Genomic DNA, 14504 nt, shown 5'->3' on the forward strand with positions numbered 1-14504 from the left:
GGTACTTGCTGGGTTTTGTGTAGATACTGAGAATCAAAACTAAGGTCCTCAGGCTTGGACAACAAGTACTTTACTGACTGAGCCATCTTCCTGGCCCAATTAGACTTCTGACCATCCTGCTTCTACCTCCTGAGTGCTGTGGTTATAGTCATGGTCTGCTACAGCCAGGGTGCTGGGGATTGAACCCAGAGCTTTGTGCTCTACCCACCGAGCTATGCTTCTAGCCTTGTGGGGTTTTTTTTCAGTTTGAAAGGTTCTAAATTTTATTACTGGACAAACACTCTAATTCAGACACAAGTAAGTCTCCAGGTTAAAAATGTTGAAATCCATCTGGTCAGACTGATCTACGACCAAGTTTCAGTATAAACCCTCAGTCTTGCCATAGTGTGACTCCTTACAGACCCAGCTTCGTTCTCCTCCAGTGTCTTCTCTTAGAGTTGTACCTGATTTTGTTACCAGTTTTCATCCGAATCCATTGAGGAATAGGACGATTTTGCTTTTGTTTCTTTGCCAGGAATCGCTTGATTCTGAAAGTCTTGTGAGAAGACATGGCGAGGATCTGAATCAGGCGGAGGAAAAGAGAAGAGAAAGGACAGGCCAGCCTTGTGGTTTTTAAAAATAGATTCTCACTACACAGTCCTGGCTGGCCTGTGACTCACTATACAGACCAAGATGGTCTTGAATTTGTGGCAGTCTTGTTGCCCCTGCCTCCAGAGCGCTACAATCACAGGCAAATGCCTTCTTAGAATTGATTACTAGAAAGCTCTTACAATAAGAGCATCCCAGAATAGGTAGGTTCTAAATGTAAAGTCAGGTATGTTCTTTAGAAAGACAGCAAAGGAGCAGAGACTTGTGGAGAAGCCCTTATGAGGTGGGAGACAGAGACTGCGATGCATCTGTATCTATCAAGCAGTGCCAGGGACTACGAGCTCAGGTAGAGGAATCAACTGTGGGACTGTACTGCTTTCAGGTTCCTGGATTCCAGAACCGTGAGAGAAGGGGACTGGCCCTGTAGCTCAGTTGGTAGAGTACTTGGCTATCACTCACAAAGTCCTGGATTCCATTCCCGGCACCATATAGACCAAGCAATGTGGTATACATGTGATTCCAGTACCTGGGAGGTAGAGGCAGAAGGATTGAGGCTTCATGGTCATCTTGGCTACATAGTGAGTTCAAGGCCAGCCTGGGATACATGAGACTCTCTCTTCAAAATATAATATACTGAATAAAGATGATAAAACTCTGAGGTGTTGTAATGTGAATGCAACAGATACCCAAGAAGGTAAGAAACCAAGTTGTAAGTGAGGTGTAGTGATGGCCATTGCACCGCACACTAGCATCCCATTTCTAATCCCATCCAGTGATACTGAATCCCACATAGCACATTAAATACCAGGTAAAAAATCTTCCCCTGCAAAGATGTGATAACCAAACTTTCAAATGTTCAACGTAAGGAAGAATCCAGTGAAACCAGTGAGATCCAATTTAAAGACAAATGGGTTGCTCCAAACCTTCCTCAGCAGTCTGATATAGTCTTTATACAAGATTTTTCATTTTTCTTTTCTTTCTCCTTCCTTCCTTCCTTCATATCTTTTTCTTCTAGCTTTCTTTTTAAATCTCTGTCCTCCAAGGAGGGAGATTTCTTTTTCTTCTTTTCATGCTCTGACACAGGATCTACTTTGGAACTGAGAATGACCCTCACATTCTGATGATTCTTCTTTTACCTCCTAAATGCTGCCATCACAGGTTCGAGACACCATACTAGGCTTCTACAGTGCTAAGTCTCAAACTCAGACCTTCATGCATGCTAGCAACGTACTTATTAGAAGCCCAGGCTTTCCCGCTCCCCCTTATGGTTTTTCTTTGAAACAAGATCTCATTATGTATTGCAGGCTGACCTCAAATTTAGAATTCTCTTGCTGCTGCTTCCTGAGTGCTAGGATTACAGCTATAACACATCTTATTTAAGATTTTGATTTTCCTTCCTTCCTTCCTTCCTTTCTTCCTTCCTTCCTTCCTTCCTTTCCTTCCCTTCCCTCCCTCCCTCCCTCCCTCCCTTCCTTCCTTCCTTCCTTCCTTCCTTCCTTCCTTCCTTCCTTCCTTCCTTCCTTCCTTCCTTTCCTTCCCTTCCCCTCCCTCCCTCCTTCCCTCCCTCCCTCCCTCCCTCCCTCCCTCCCTTCCTTCCTTCCTTCCTTCCTTCCTTTCTTCCCCTCCCTTCCTCCCTCCCTCCCTCCCTCCGTCCCTCCATGCCTTCTTTCTTCCTTCCTGTTGCTGTTTCAGACAGGGTCTTCTTTTTATTTGTTTATTTATTTATTTATTTATTTATTTATTTATTTATTTATTTATTTTTACTTGTTACATCCTGCTCACTGCTCTGCTCCTGGTCACCCCCTCCCACAATCCTTCCCCTATTCCCACTCTCTTTCTCCTCTGAGTAGCTGAGGCCCACATGCGTATCCCTCCACCCCTCACCCTGATACTTCAAGCCTCTGTGAGGCTAGGCACGTCCTCTCCCACTGGGGCCAGATAAGGGAGCCCAGCTAGTAGAACATATCTCATGTACAGGCAACAGCTTTAGGGTAGCCTCAGTTTGAACCAAGCTGCACATTTGCTACATATGAAGGGGGGGTTAGCTTCAGCCCGTGTGTGTTCTTTGGTTGGTGGTTCAGACTCTTGAGAGTGCCAAGGGTCCAGGTTAGTTGACTCTTGGTTTTTCTTTGAAGTCCCTAATCCCTTCCAGGCCTGTAATCCTTCCTCCTATTCTTCCATGAGTTCTCAAACTCCATCAGAGGACAACTTACTTCTGTCTGCAAGCATAACAGAGTATCATTTTTAGTGTCATGGATTGTTACTTGCCTATGGGATGAGTCTCAAGTTGGGTTGGTTATTGGTTGGCCATTCCCCTAGTTTCTGCTCCATCCTCCATCCCTGCATTTCTTATAGACAGGATAAATTTTAGGTTGAAAGTTTTGAGGGTGGGTTGGTGTCTCTCTTGCTCCACTGGGGTTCCTTCCTGGCTATAGGAGGTGGCCTTTTCGGGTTCCATATCCCCAGTGTAGTCAGTCACAGCTAAGGTCACCCCCACTGGTTCTTGGGTGCCTCCTTTATCCCAGGTCTCTGTCTCTTCCTGGAGGTGCCCCATTCTCCACTGTTTACCTCTGTAAGTTTCAGATTTCCATTCACTTTCATGGCCATCTCTCCATCTCTCTTGTCCTTTCCCACACCTGACACTGAATCCCCCATTCCCCCACATCTCTGTCCTTCCCAGTTCCCTCCCTCCATCTTCCTCTGATGACTACTTTATTCCCCTTCTAAGTGAGATTCAAACTTCCTCACTTGGACCTTCCTTCTTGTTTAACTTCTCTGGGTCTGTGGAGTGTGACACGGTACCTGTATTTTATGGCTAATATCCACTTATAAGTGGATACCATGCATATCCTTTTGGGTCTGGGTTACCTCACTCAGTATGATATTCTCAAGTCCATCCACTTGCCTGCAAAGTTCCTGATGCCAGACAGAGTCTTACTATGTGGCCCTGGCTGTCCTGGAACTCACCTGTAGTCCAAGATGACCTCGAACTCAGAGATCTACCTGCCTCTGCCTCCCAAGTGCTGGGATTAAAGCCACGTGGCACTACCATATGGCTTGATTCTTTTTGATACACTTGCTTTTTGTTTTGTTTTGAGACACTGGTTGGTCTGGAACTCTCTATGTAGACCAGGATGGCCTCGAACTTACAGAGGTCCACCTGCCTCTCAACTGTTGAGATTGAAAGCATTCATTATTACTCTCAGCTTGAAATGTTGTTTATTGATAGTGAACAAAATGGACTTTTTGTAAGAGTTCTTTAATAAAATGTGACAGATTCTTCCCTAATCTTTCTAAAGCCTTGTAAAACTCATTGACTAGTACACACACACACACACACACACACACACACACACGCACACGTGTGTGTGCGTGTGTGCGTGTGCGCTTGTTATGCAGGACTGTAGGTCTTGCCTAGTATATTCCAGGCCTTGGGTTAAAGCCTCATCACAACTGAAAATTAATGTATATATTCTTGTTCTTTCAGCTTCATTTTGTGGGAATAGAAATTGTTATGATTTGCAATGTTCCCCCAGGTCAAGCTTTGTTCAAAATCCGATAGGTTGGTTTTGAGAAACATAATTTATTTATAATAGATCATAGCCTCCAGCCGTCAATGCTTGTGGTAAAACTACTTATACCCTAATTTGGAAATAAAACACCACAGTCAGCACTTTACTTTGGGAAAGTTACACTGAGTTATTTGAGGAGAAGTTTTGCCCTTTTTTCATTCATTTTATCATTTTATGATTTATTTGAAGACTTTAGACATGAATATACTATATTTACATTATTCCTCTCCTTCCTCAAACTACTCTCCTGCTTCCCTGGCTACCCCTTCTCAAATTATGAGAAAGAAAGAGAGAGAGAGAGAGAGAGAGAGAGAGAGAGAGCTCACAGTATAGCCCAAGATGGTCTTAAACTCATGGCAAACTGTCTGCCTCAGTCTCCAGAGTGCAGGGATTATAGGTATGACCCACCATGCCTGGCTGGGTGTTTGCTTTTCACAGTGAAACTGGATCAGTATAAAATAAGCAATTTTCGCTAAATATACACCTCAAATGGATCTGTTTCATTATGGGCATCTTTTAGACCACAGGCTCAGATATTAGCTCCTTCTCTTCCTACTCCTTCTACCTCTTCCTTCTCCTCTTTCTCCTTTTTGAATGGTGTCTTGGTATGGAGCAGGCTGTCATGTAATTCACTATGTAGCCACATTGGCCTTGAACTCTTGGTAATCCTCCCGTTTTAGCCTTCTAGTACTGGGATTACAGAGACAAGACCTCATGCCCGGCTCTGTTTTCTCACTCTTTAAAAATTTTATTATTGTTGTGCTTATTTGATACAGAGTATCAGTCTATAGTTTAGACTGGCCTGGAACTCACTATGTAGCTCAAACTGACTTTGGATTTGGGGCAGTTATCCTGCTGAAACTTTCCAAGTTACGGTTAGAGATAGGAGTCACTATACCCACCAGATAACTGCTTCTTTACTGTTTGGAGATAGGGTCTCTTGTGTCCAGGCTGCTTCAAATTCCCCATATAGTCAAGGATGATCTTAAACTCCTAATCCTTCTACCTCCACCCACTCCACTGAGAACTGAGTCACATGCCTGCAACTATGCCTGCATACTATGTGCATGCCTGGTGCTCACGGAGGATAGAAGAGGGTGTTGGATCCTCTGGAACTTAAGTTACAGACAGTTGTGAGCTGCTATGTGGGTGCTGGGAACCAAACCTGGGCCTTCTGGAAGAGGAGCCATTGCTCTTAATGGAGGACTCATTTTCCCAACGCTGGTGGAATTCTAGAACTGCTGGTAGGAGTTTAAAATCATATGATTTGGGAGAATGTTTTATATGTTCTTGATCCTAACTTGACCTCTATCTCAAGGACCCATAAATTTTATATCTAGGTATTAAGTGTCACAAAAACAGAGTCTGGAGAGATGGTTCAGCAGTTAAGAGAGCTTGCCGATCCCACCAAAGACTGAGTTTGGTTCCTAACATTCACTCCAGGTGGTTCACAATCCCTTATAATTCCAGCTCCAGGATATAACACCCTTTTCTGGCCTCTGAGCGCTGTAGTCATGTGTGTAACCCCTACCACGGGCACACAGACACATTCACATAATTAAACAATGCTTAAGAAGAGCCATTAAAAACATTTGCTCCCTTCCCTGTAACCTTGTACAACAGGCATAGGGAGAAGGCTCTGTGAGCTAAAGGTTTGTTGTATAAGCATAAAGACATGTATTTGGATTCCTAGCATGCACATAAAAAGCTAGGCAAGGCCAGAGAAAAATGGATCCTTGCAGCTCAATGGCCAGCCAGTCTGACCAAATCAGTGAACTCTAGATTCAGTTAGAGGCCCTGTCTCAGCAGCAGCAGTAGCAGCAGCAGCAGCAGCAGCAGCAGCAGCAGCAGCAGCAACAACAACAACAATAACAACCTGACTTTTATCCCCAGAAGCCATGTAAAAAGCCAGGTGTGGTGGCATATATTTGTATTCCAGCAATGGGAGACTGAGACAGGCAGATCCTTGGGGTTCACTGACCAGCCAGCCTAGTTTATTTGATAGGTTTCAGGTCTCAGTGAGACACTGTCTCAAAAACAAAACAAAACAAAACAAAACCCCCAAGCTGGATAGCTCTTGAGGAATGACATCCAAAGTTGAACGCTGGCCTCCATATGCACATATACATGTATGTTCCTGAACACCTCCCCATTTTTCAAATGCATGCACACATGAACAAGCACACCACACCTACACAGGCACAAACAAAGCAGCAATTTAAACATTCATTAGCAACTCTGTTCAGAAAAACTCCAGTTGGAATCAACTCAAATATCCATCATCAGGAGAGTGGGTAAGCAAATAGTGCTATCATAATTCAGCGGAGTACTACTGAGTAATAAAAAAGAATTGGTAAATAGGACATATGTGACAACTTTATGAAGGGGTGTGCTTCACTTGGGAGGCTGAGGCAGGAGGATTACTGAAACTTGGAGGCCACTACATAGTGGGATCCTATCTCAAAAGGACCCCCACCCCTTGCCCAAAATGGGGAGACACCATGAGACAAAAGGAAGAAAGTATAAAGCAACTGAACTAAAACCAGGAGAGAGTATGCCTTGTCACCATGACCCAGGCATTTATTAGCTATAGGTTTATCATATGTAACCTTTATTAGGTTGAGGTACTTTTGATCTATTACTAGAGTCTTCAGGACTTTATCATGAAAGAATGTCAGACTTTGTCAAAGGCTTTTACTTCCTGTATCGAAATGGCCATGCAACTTCTGGCCCTCAGTCTACTAATGTGATTGAATTACAAATCTTGATCTATTCAGACACGGCTCCCAGCAGTAGAACTAGGACATCAACTCAGCCACAAAATCTTCCACCTACAATATTTCCTACCTGCAAGATGCTCTGGAGTAATGGTGGCATGGAACTTGTGGGAGTGGCCAATCAATGGGTGGTCCAACTTGAGGTCCATTTCTTGGGAAGGAGCCCAAGCCTGACCCTGCCTGGATGACCAGCAACCAGAAACTAGATATCTCAGATCAGAGACTCAGTATAGAAAGAACCAAATATGACTGACAAAAAAAGTCAATGAAATGATTACTAAGATCCTCTGCTGGGGCTGGGGATTTAGCTCAGTGGTAGAGCGCTTACCTAGGAAGCGCAAGGCCCTGGGTTCAGTCCCCAGCTCCGAAAAAAAAAAAACAAAAAAAAGATCCTCTGCTATACCCATAGATTGGTGCAATTGTCCAGTTCTCATCAGAGAGGTTTCTTCCAGCAACGGATGGGAACAGATGCAGAGACTCATAGCTTAACACTAGGCAGAGCTTGGTGAACCTTCAGAAGACTGGGCAGGAAGGACTGTAGGAACACAGGGGTTGAGGACACCATGAGAACAAAACCATGGCATCAACTAAGCAGGGCTCATGGGGACCACAGAGACTGAAGTAATAACCAAGGAGCAAGCATGAGTCTGAGCTAGGTCCTCAGTGTATCTCTTATGGTTGCCTAGGTTGGTGTGTTTGTGGGGCCTCCTAACAGGAGGAGTGGGAGTTGTCTCTGGCTCTTTTGTTTGAGTGTGGGACTCCTTCCCTCCTACTGTGTCACCTCATCAAGCCTTGATTTGAGGATTTGGGCCTAGTATTGTAATTTTTCGTTAATTAATTTATTCACTTTATATCCTGATTGCAGCCCCATTCCTTGTTATACCATGTTTTGTTGATATTCCCAGAGGCCTGCTCTCTCTCTCTCTCTCTCTCTCTCTCTCTCTCTCTCTCTCTCTCTCTCTCTCCCTCCCTCCCCCTCCCTCCTTCTCTTTTGAAGGGAAACAGAGGAAGAGTGAATTGAATCTAGGGAAGGGGAGGTGGCGGAAAACTGCAGTCAAGGTGTTCTGTTTGTCAAGAACAAACATCTATTTGTGTATGCTGAAGCATCTCTGCAGGCCTGGAATAAAATCTACATGATCATGGTGACAATCTTTTTGATGTGTAGTTGAATTCAGTTTGTATTTTATTGAGAAAATTTACATCCATATTCATCAGAGTGATTGGCCTTTCAGTTCTTTTTCTGTTGTTTTCTGTCTGGCTCTGGTAGGAATGTGATACTGGCTTTGTCAAATGGATTTGGCACTGTCCCTTTCTTCTTTATTTGATGAAATAGTTTGAGAAGCGTTTGCATTAGTTCTTCTTTAAAGGTCTGGTAGGATTCAGCTGTGACTCCATCTGGGCCTGGGTTTTTAAAAAAAATGTCATTTATATTTTAATTTGAAAAGTAAGAGCCATTCCAAACCTTGCATCCTACCCAAGAGAACATCTTAGGAGTACCAAAAAACTTCTTTTTAAAGCTAAGACCCGCTAGCTTTAGCAATTTACAGACTTATGCTGTGGCTTTGTCCTATGGGAGCCTGTTAATCCTCTCTCTCTCTCTCTCTCTCTCTCTCTCTCTCTCTCTCTCTCTCTCTCTCTCTCCTCCTCTCTCTCCCTGTATTCTGAGGCAGGGTTTCACTTTATAGGTCTGGGTGGCCCGAAACTCATAGATCTGCTGCTTCCCTCTGTCTCCTGAGTGCCGGAATTAAAGTTATGTGCTATCACGCCTAGCTTTTTCAAAACATATTTTGTGTGTATGCACATGTTATAATGTGTGCATGTATGCATATACCATAGTGTGTGTGTGTGTGTGTGAGAGAGAGAGAGAGAGAGAGAGAGAGAGAGAGAGAGAGAGAGAGAGAGAGAGAGGGAGAGAGAGACAGGGAGAGGGAGAGAGAGAGGGAGAGGGAGAGGGAGAGGGAGAGGGAGAGAGAGAGAGAGAGAGAGAGGAGAGAGAGAGAGAGAGGGAGAGAGAGACAGGGAGAAGGAGAGAGAGAGGGAGAGGGAGAGGGAGAGGGAGAGGGAGAGAGAGAGAGAGAGAGAGAGAGAGAGAGAGAACATTACAACATTGTAGAATCAGGTTTTCTCTTTCTCTTTCCACCTCTGTGTGGGACTCAGGTCAACAGACTCGTTCCCTAAGCTCCTTTACCCAATCAATAAGCCATTCAGCAACCCTAGTTTTCTTTCCCTTTCTAAAATTATTTCCTTTATTTCTATTTTGTGTATAAGGTGTGTTTTGTCCTGAGTATGTCTGTACACCACATGCATGCAGTGCCTGAGGCCACAAGACAGCATGACATTTCTTCCAGAGTTAGAATGTTTGCGAGCTACTATGTGGGTGCTGGGAACCAAGTCTGGATACTCTAGAAGAGAAGACAGTGATCTTAACCACTGAGCCATCTCTCCAGCAACCCTCCATTGTCTTTTCTTGAGTCATATTTTCTTTCTCTTTTTAAAAGAAAGCACAGTATTTTTTTTACATTTATGTATGTAGTGTGTGTGTGTGTGTGTGTGTGTGTGTGTGTGTGTGCTTGGCATAGTATGTGTCTGGAAACCAAGGACAACTTGTGTGTGAGCCAGTTGTTTCCTTCCACCATGCAGGTTCTGGGGAGCAAGCTCATATTGTCAGATGTGGAAGCCAGTGTCTTTCCCCGCTGAGCCATCTGGCCAGCCCATCTTTGATTTTTCTAATTTCCAAATCTGATGCTGTGCAATTACTTACTTAGATCACATTGTTGTTTATATCAAAGTCAAATAATTATTAAACTGAAAAAAATGTATAGTAAGAGCAGTGAAATTCAGCCAGTTCCTGTCTTACTTAACCTGGCCTTGAATGTGTGTGCTGTCTCAGTCACCAGAAGGCTGAGCTGACATGAATGGCCTGTTAGCTATGAATGGAGCACACAGAGTGCACAGCTCAGCTCGTGTATAAAGCCACACAGGAGGCCCAGCATGTGGACATCCCAACTCTTAATGCTGCTATCTCACAGGAGCACAGGTGGTGTCTTCTAGAGGTCCCCACCTCTGATGTTGACACCCATAGCACACTTCATTTCTAGCTCAGCTAGTATCTAAAGATGACCTCAATATTCATATTGGGCTGCAGACACAGCTCAGGGGTAGAAGTTTTACCTAGCATAATATTGCCTATACCCTACCACCAGGTAATGGGGACTTATTTGAATTTCCACCAACAGATAAATGGGCAATGAAAATGTGGCATATACAGAATGTATTTTATTGTTGTTATTATCTTATTCTATGTGTGTGGTTTGTTTTGCCTGCATGTATGTCTGTGCACTATGTTTGTACCTAGTTCCCTTGGAGGACAGAAGACAGAATTGGATCTTCTGGAACTTGAGCTAAAGATAGTTGTGAACTGCCATGCAGCTGCTGGGAACAGACCCCAGATCCTTCAGAAGAGCAGCAAGGGTTCTTATCCACTGAGCCATCATCTCTGCCACAATGGTATTTTATAAAACAATAAAAAAAGAAATACAAATTTCAGAAAAATGTAGATGGATTAGGGAATTATTATTAAGCGAAGTAGTACATACTGGGAAAGACAATACCCCATGTTTTGCTCACATGTGATTTTAGTTTTTTTTAAACATTTATTTATTTATTATGTATCAGCCTGCATGTATTCCTGCAGGCCAGAAGAAAGCATCAGATCCCATTACAGATGGTTGTGAGCCACCATGTGGTTACTGGGAATTGAACTCAGGACCTCTGGAAGAGCAGACAGTGCTCTTAATCTCTGAGCCATCTCTCTAGCCCGTGATTTTAGTTTTTATATCTGTATATTTCTTGAAGACTGACCTGGAGCTGCCTATGTTACCAAGAGTCTTGAACTTATGTCACCCTGAACTTCTGATTCTCCTGCCACCATCTTCCAAGTACTGGGTCACAGGTGTTCAACTCTACTCCTGGTTTGTGTGGCATCAGGGACAGAACCTAGGATCCTGTCATGCCACAGAAGCCCTCTATGGGCTGATGTGTATCTCAAGGCTGTGTCTTCCAAATGTGTTGAGGACTGCATTGAAGCTGTCTGCCTTTGCTTTGTAAGAGTCCTCCTGGATTCCAGTCCACAAGCGCAGGAAATCTTTACAGCTCCTAGTATCTTTCTCACTTTCTTTTAAAAGTGTTTAAAAGTTTTCTTAACAGAAATTTACACTTTCTTTTTTTAAGATTTATTCATTTATTATATATAAGTACACAGTAGCTGTTCAGACACACCAGAAGAGGTCATCAGATCTCATTACAGACGGTTGTGGGCCACCATGTGGTTGCTGGGATTTGAACTCAGGACCTCTGGAAGAGCAGTCAGTGTTGTTAACCACTGAGCCATCTCTCCAGCCCCATGATTTATACTTTCTTGGTGAGATTTATTCTTAGATTTTTTTGAACCTTTATGAATGGAATCTTCTCCTTAATTTACGTGTGACAGTTCTTTATTAGTATGTAGAAAAGCTACGAGGCTACATAAGACCCTTTTAACAACACCTCCCCCCAACACAAAAAATAAATAAAGGCTGTGGCCACATATTATGCAGTAATATAAAATGTAAGGAATATTAATATGCTTTCTGATAACTTTGTAAATATGAACCTTAAAACACTAATCTAGGGTCCTCCCTTCCTTTGAAGGCTCTCAAGTTTAATGAAGCAGGAATGGAAAGAGAAAGACAAAGCATAGGCTTTGAGCACAATAGGCTTGGAAATGCATTTCAGAGGCTATTGGAGGCAATGAAACCCATGTCTACCCTGCAGCTTACTACCTATGCTAACACTGTTCTAAAGTGCCGACCCTTCTTTCCCTCTTTCTTTCCCTCCTCACTTTCTTCCCCTACACTCCTTTTCACTTTTCCCCCTTCTCCATGCCCTCTTTTTTTTCCTTCAAAGATAGAAAAAAATTACTTCCTTTATTTCTATTTTGTGTACATGGTGTGTTTTGTCCTGAGTATGTCTGTACACCACATGCATGCAGTGCCTGAGGCCACAAGACAGCATGACATTTCTTCCAGAGTTAGAATGTTTGCGAGCTACTGTGTGGGTGCTGGGAACCAAGCCTGGATACTCTAGAAGGCTAGAGTATCCTCACACAGGGTCTCCTTTGGATGTGTTTGGAGGACAGGATGCTTGACCACCCTTTGTTCTCAAGTGGACCTTGAGGGCATGTTTAGAGGCTCTAGTAGCACGGGAGTGCAGCTACTCATGATACCCTTGACCCAAGAAAGGGCTTTTTCTTTGGGCAAAGTATAACTTTTTGTGTCAGACCACATATTGGAGAAGGTTGCATATAGAGTTTCGAGGGAAATGGGGATAGCCGTCTAGCCAGCCAGATCAGTGAAATGACCTTGGCAATCAGTGAGGTGACAGATTTTACAAAACTTGACCCATTCACGTGTCCAAGAATTTCAACATTATCTTCCTCTTCTTCCTTCCCACCCACCTCCTTCTCCCTTCTTAGTTTTTCCGATAGTTTCTCTGTGTAGCCCTGACTGTCCTGGAACTTGCTCTGTAGACCAGGCTGACCTCAAACTCACAGAGCTTCACCTGCTTCCGCCTCCCAAGTGCTGGGATTAAAGGTGTGCACCACCACCACCAACACGCTCAATATTTTCATAAACATGACTTCATATCTCCTGGAAACTCTCACTTAGGAAGATACAAGTTTCAAGTTATGCTCCCGACATTTATTTTTTGAGCGCGACACAGGATCCTGTTACATTGCTCAGGCTTGCCCAATTTGCAATGCTTTTTGCCTCAGCCTCCCCTGTGTCATGATCTGATCCTTCCTCAATCTGAACCAAATCTTCCTATGGAAGGAAAGAAGGTTATGTAGGAAGTAGTGCCTAAGACATTCATAGCAAGGCTTCAGGAGGCTCAGAAGAGTGACCCTGTGTGAGACAGGACTGGACACCAGGGGTCTTTGAGGCCCTGGAGGTGTGTGTGGAGGGTTCTTTGAGGCAGTTAGGGAGCCACATGCTCATAATGGCTGTCCTGTCACTCCCCGATGTTGACACTCGTCCGCTCATCTGTTCCATTTATGCACTGAGACAACAGACTGTCCATCTGTCCCATCCATGCACTGATTCTTGTTGTCTTAAAAGAAAGTCAGAGTCTCTGGTAGATCTGAACCTGCTGTTTCAATTTGTCTCCCCCGCTCTTCAACAAGTTATTAATTTTTTTAGTGTACTGTTCAAATTACTCTTTCCATTGTGGCATTATCACACATCGTTGTCATTTATTTCTCTGCTCCACCCTCCCTGGTGCTTCCGGTCTGACTCCAGCTGGGTCCCTTCTTTCCCCAGATATGTGCCCCCCTACCTGTGTTCACACCTCTTATATTCTCTTGCCTTTTTCTTAAAAAAGGATTTATTTATTTTATTTATATGAGTACACTGTAGCTGTTTTCAGACACACCAGAAGAGGGCATCAGATCCCATTACAGATGGTTGTGAGCCACCATGTGGTTGCTGGGATTTGAACTCGGGACCTCTGGAAGAGCAGTCAATGCTCTTAACCACTGGGCCATCTCTCCAGCCCCCTTCTCTTGCCTTTCTTTTGAAAAAAACATATTTCTTTTTATTCACATGTCAGTGCCTGTATATATTTCACACACATGCGTGTGACTGAAGGTGCCAGAAGAGGGTGTTAGATCCCAGGTAGCCGGAGTTACAGACATTTGTGAGCCTCCTGAAGTGGGTGCTAGGGGAGTCCAAGCTTTGGTCTGATGGATGACCAGCAGTGCTCTTACTGTTGTTTCACCAACCCTGCTCCATCTTTTTGCTGCTTTCATAGTCCTTTATACAGTATCACGACCAAGAAACATAACCATGGGCTGGAGAGATGGCTCAGCGGTTAAGAGCACTGACTGCTCTTCCAGAGGTCCTGAGTTCAATTCCCAGCAAGCACATGGTGGCTCACAACCATCTGTAATGGGATCTGATGCCTCTTCTGGTGTATCTGAAGACAGCTACAGTGTACTCATAAATAAAATAAGTAAATCCTTTTTAAGAAAAGAAAGAAACACACCTACTTACATGTATACACATGATGCATGCACATAAACATTAAGGAGTAGAGAGGCGAGAGAAAGAGAAGACAGGCAGAAGAAGAGATTTTAATTACTTAGGTTATTGTGCAAGGTAACGCAGTTCTTTTTATGCCAGCTGCCATACCTGTGTATCATACTTTGTTCTCATCCTTTCTCACAGTTTCCTTTCTAGTGTTGTGATGTACAAGCTCAGATGTATAAACACACACAAGTAGATACACACATACACTCTTGAATCTAGGTTCTGCTCATGCGAGGAAACATGGAATATTTGTGTTGAATCTGGCTTATTTTGCTTAGCATAATGATTACCAGTTGAATGTAGTTCCTGTAAATGAATGTCATGATTCATTTTTATTTATGGCTGCATAAAATTTCGCTCTATGTACTACATTTTCTTTATCCATTTACATGGCAAAGAACATTTCCTGGCTATTGAGGATTGTGCATTAATAAATATGGATG

General features: G+C 43.5%; 1 pseudogene; it reads right to left on the minus strand.

Moving 5' to 3' along the window:
- Positions 235 to 591, minus strand: Rpl31-ps12 (ribosomal protein L31, pseudogene 12; annotated as a pseudogene).

The sequence above is a fragment of the Rattus norvegicus genome, chromosome X (assembly GCF_021556685.1).
Source record: "Rattus norvegicus strain SHRSP/BbbUtx chromosome X, alternate assembly SHRSP_T2T, whole genome shotgun sequence".
Lineage (NCBI taxonomy): Eukaryota > Metazoa > Chordata > Mammalia > Rodentia > Muridae > Rattus > Rattus norvegicus.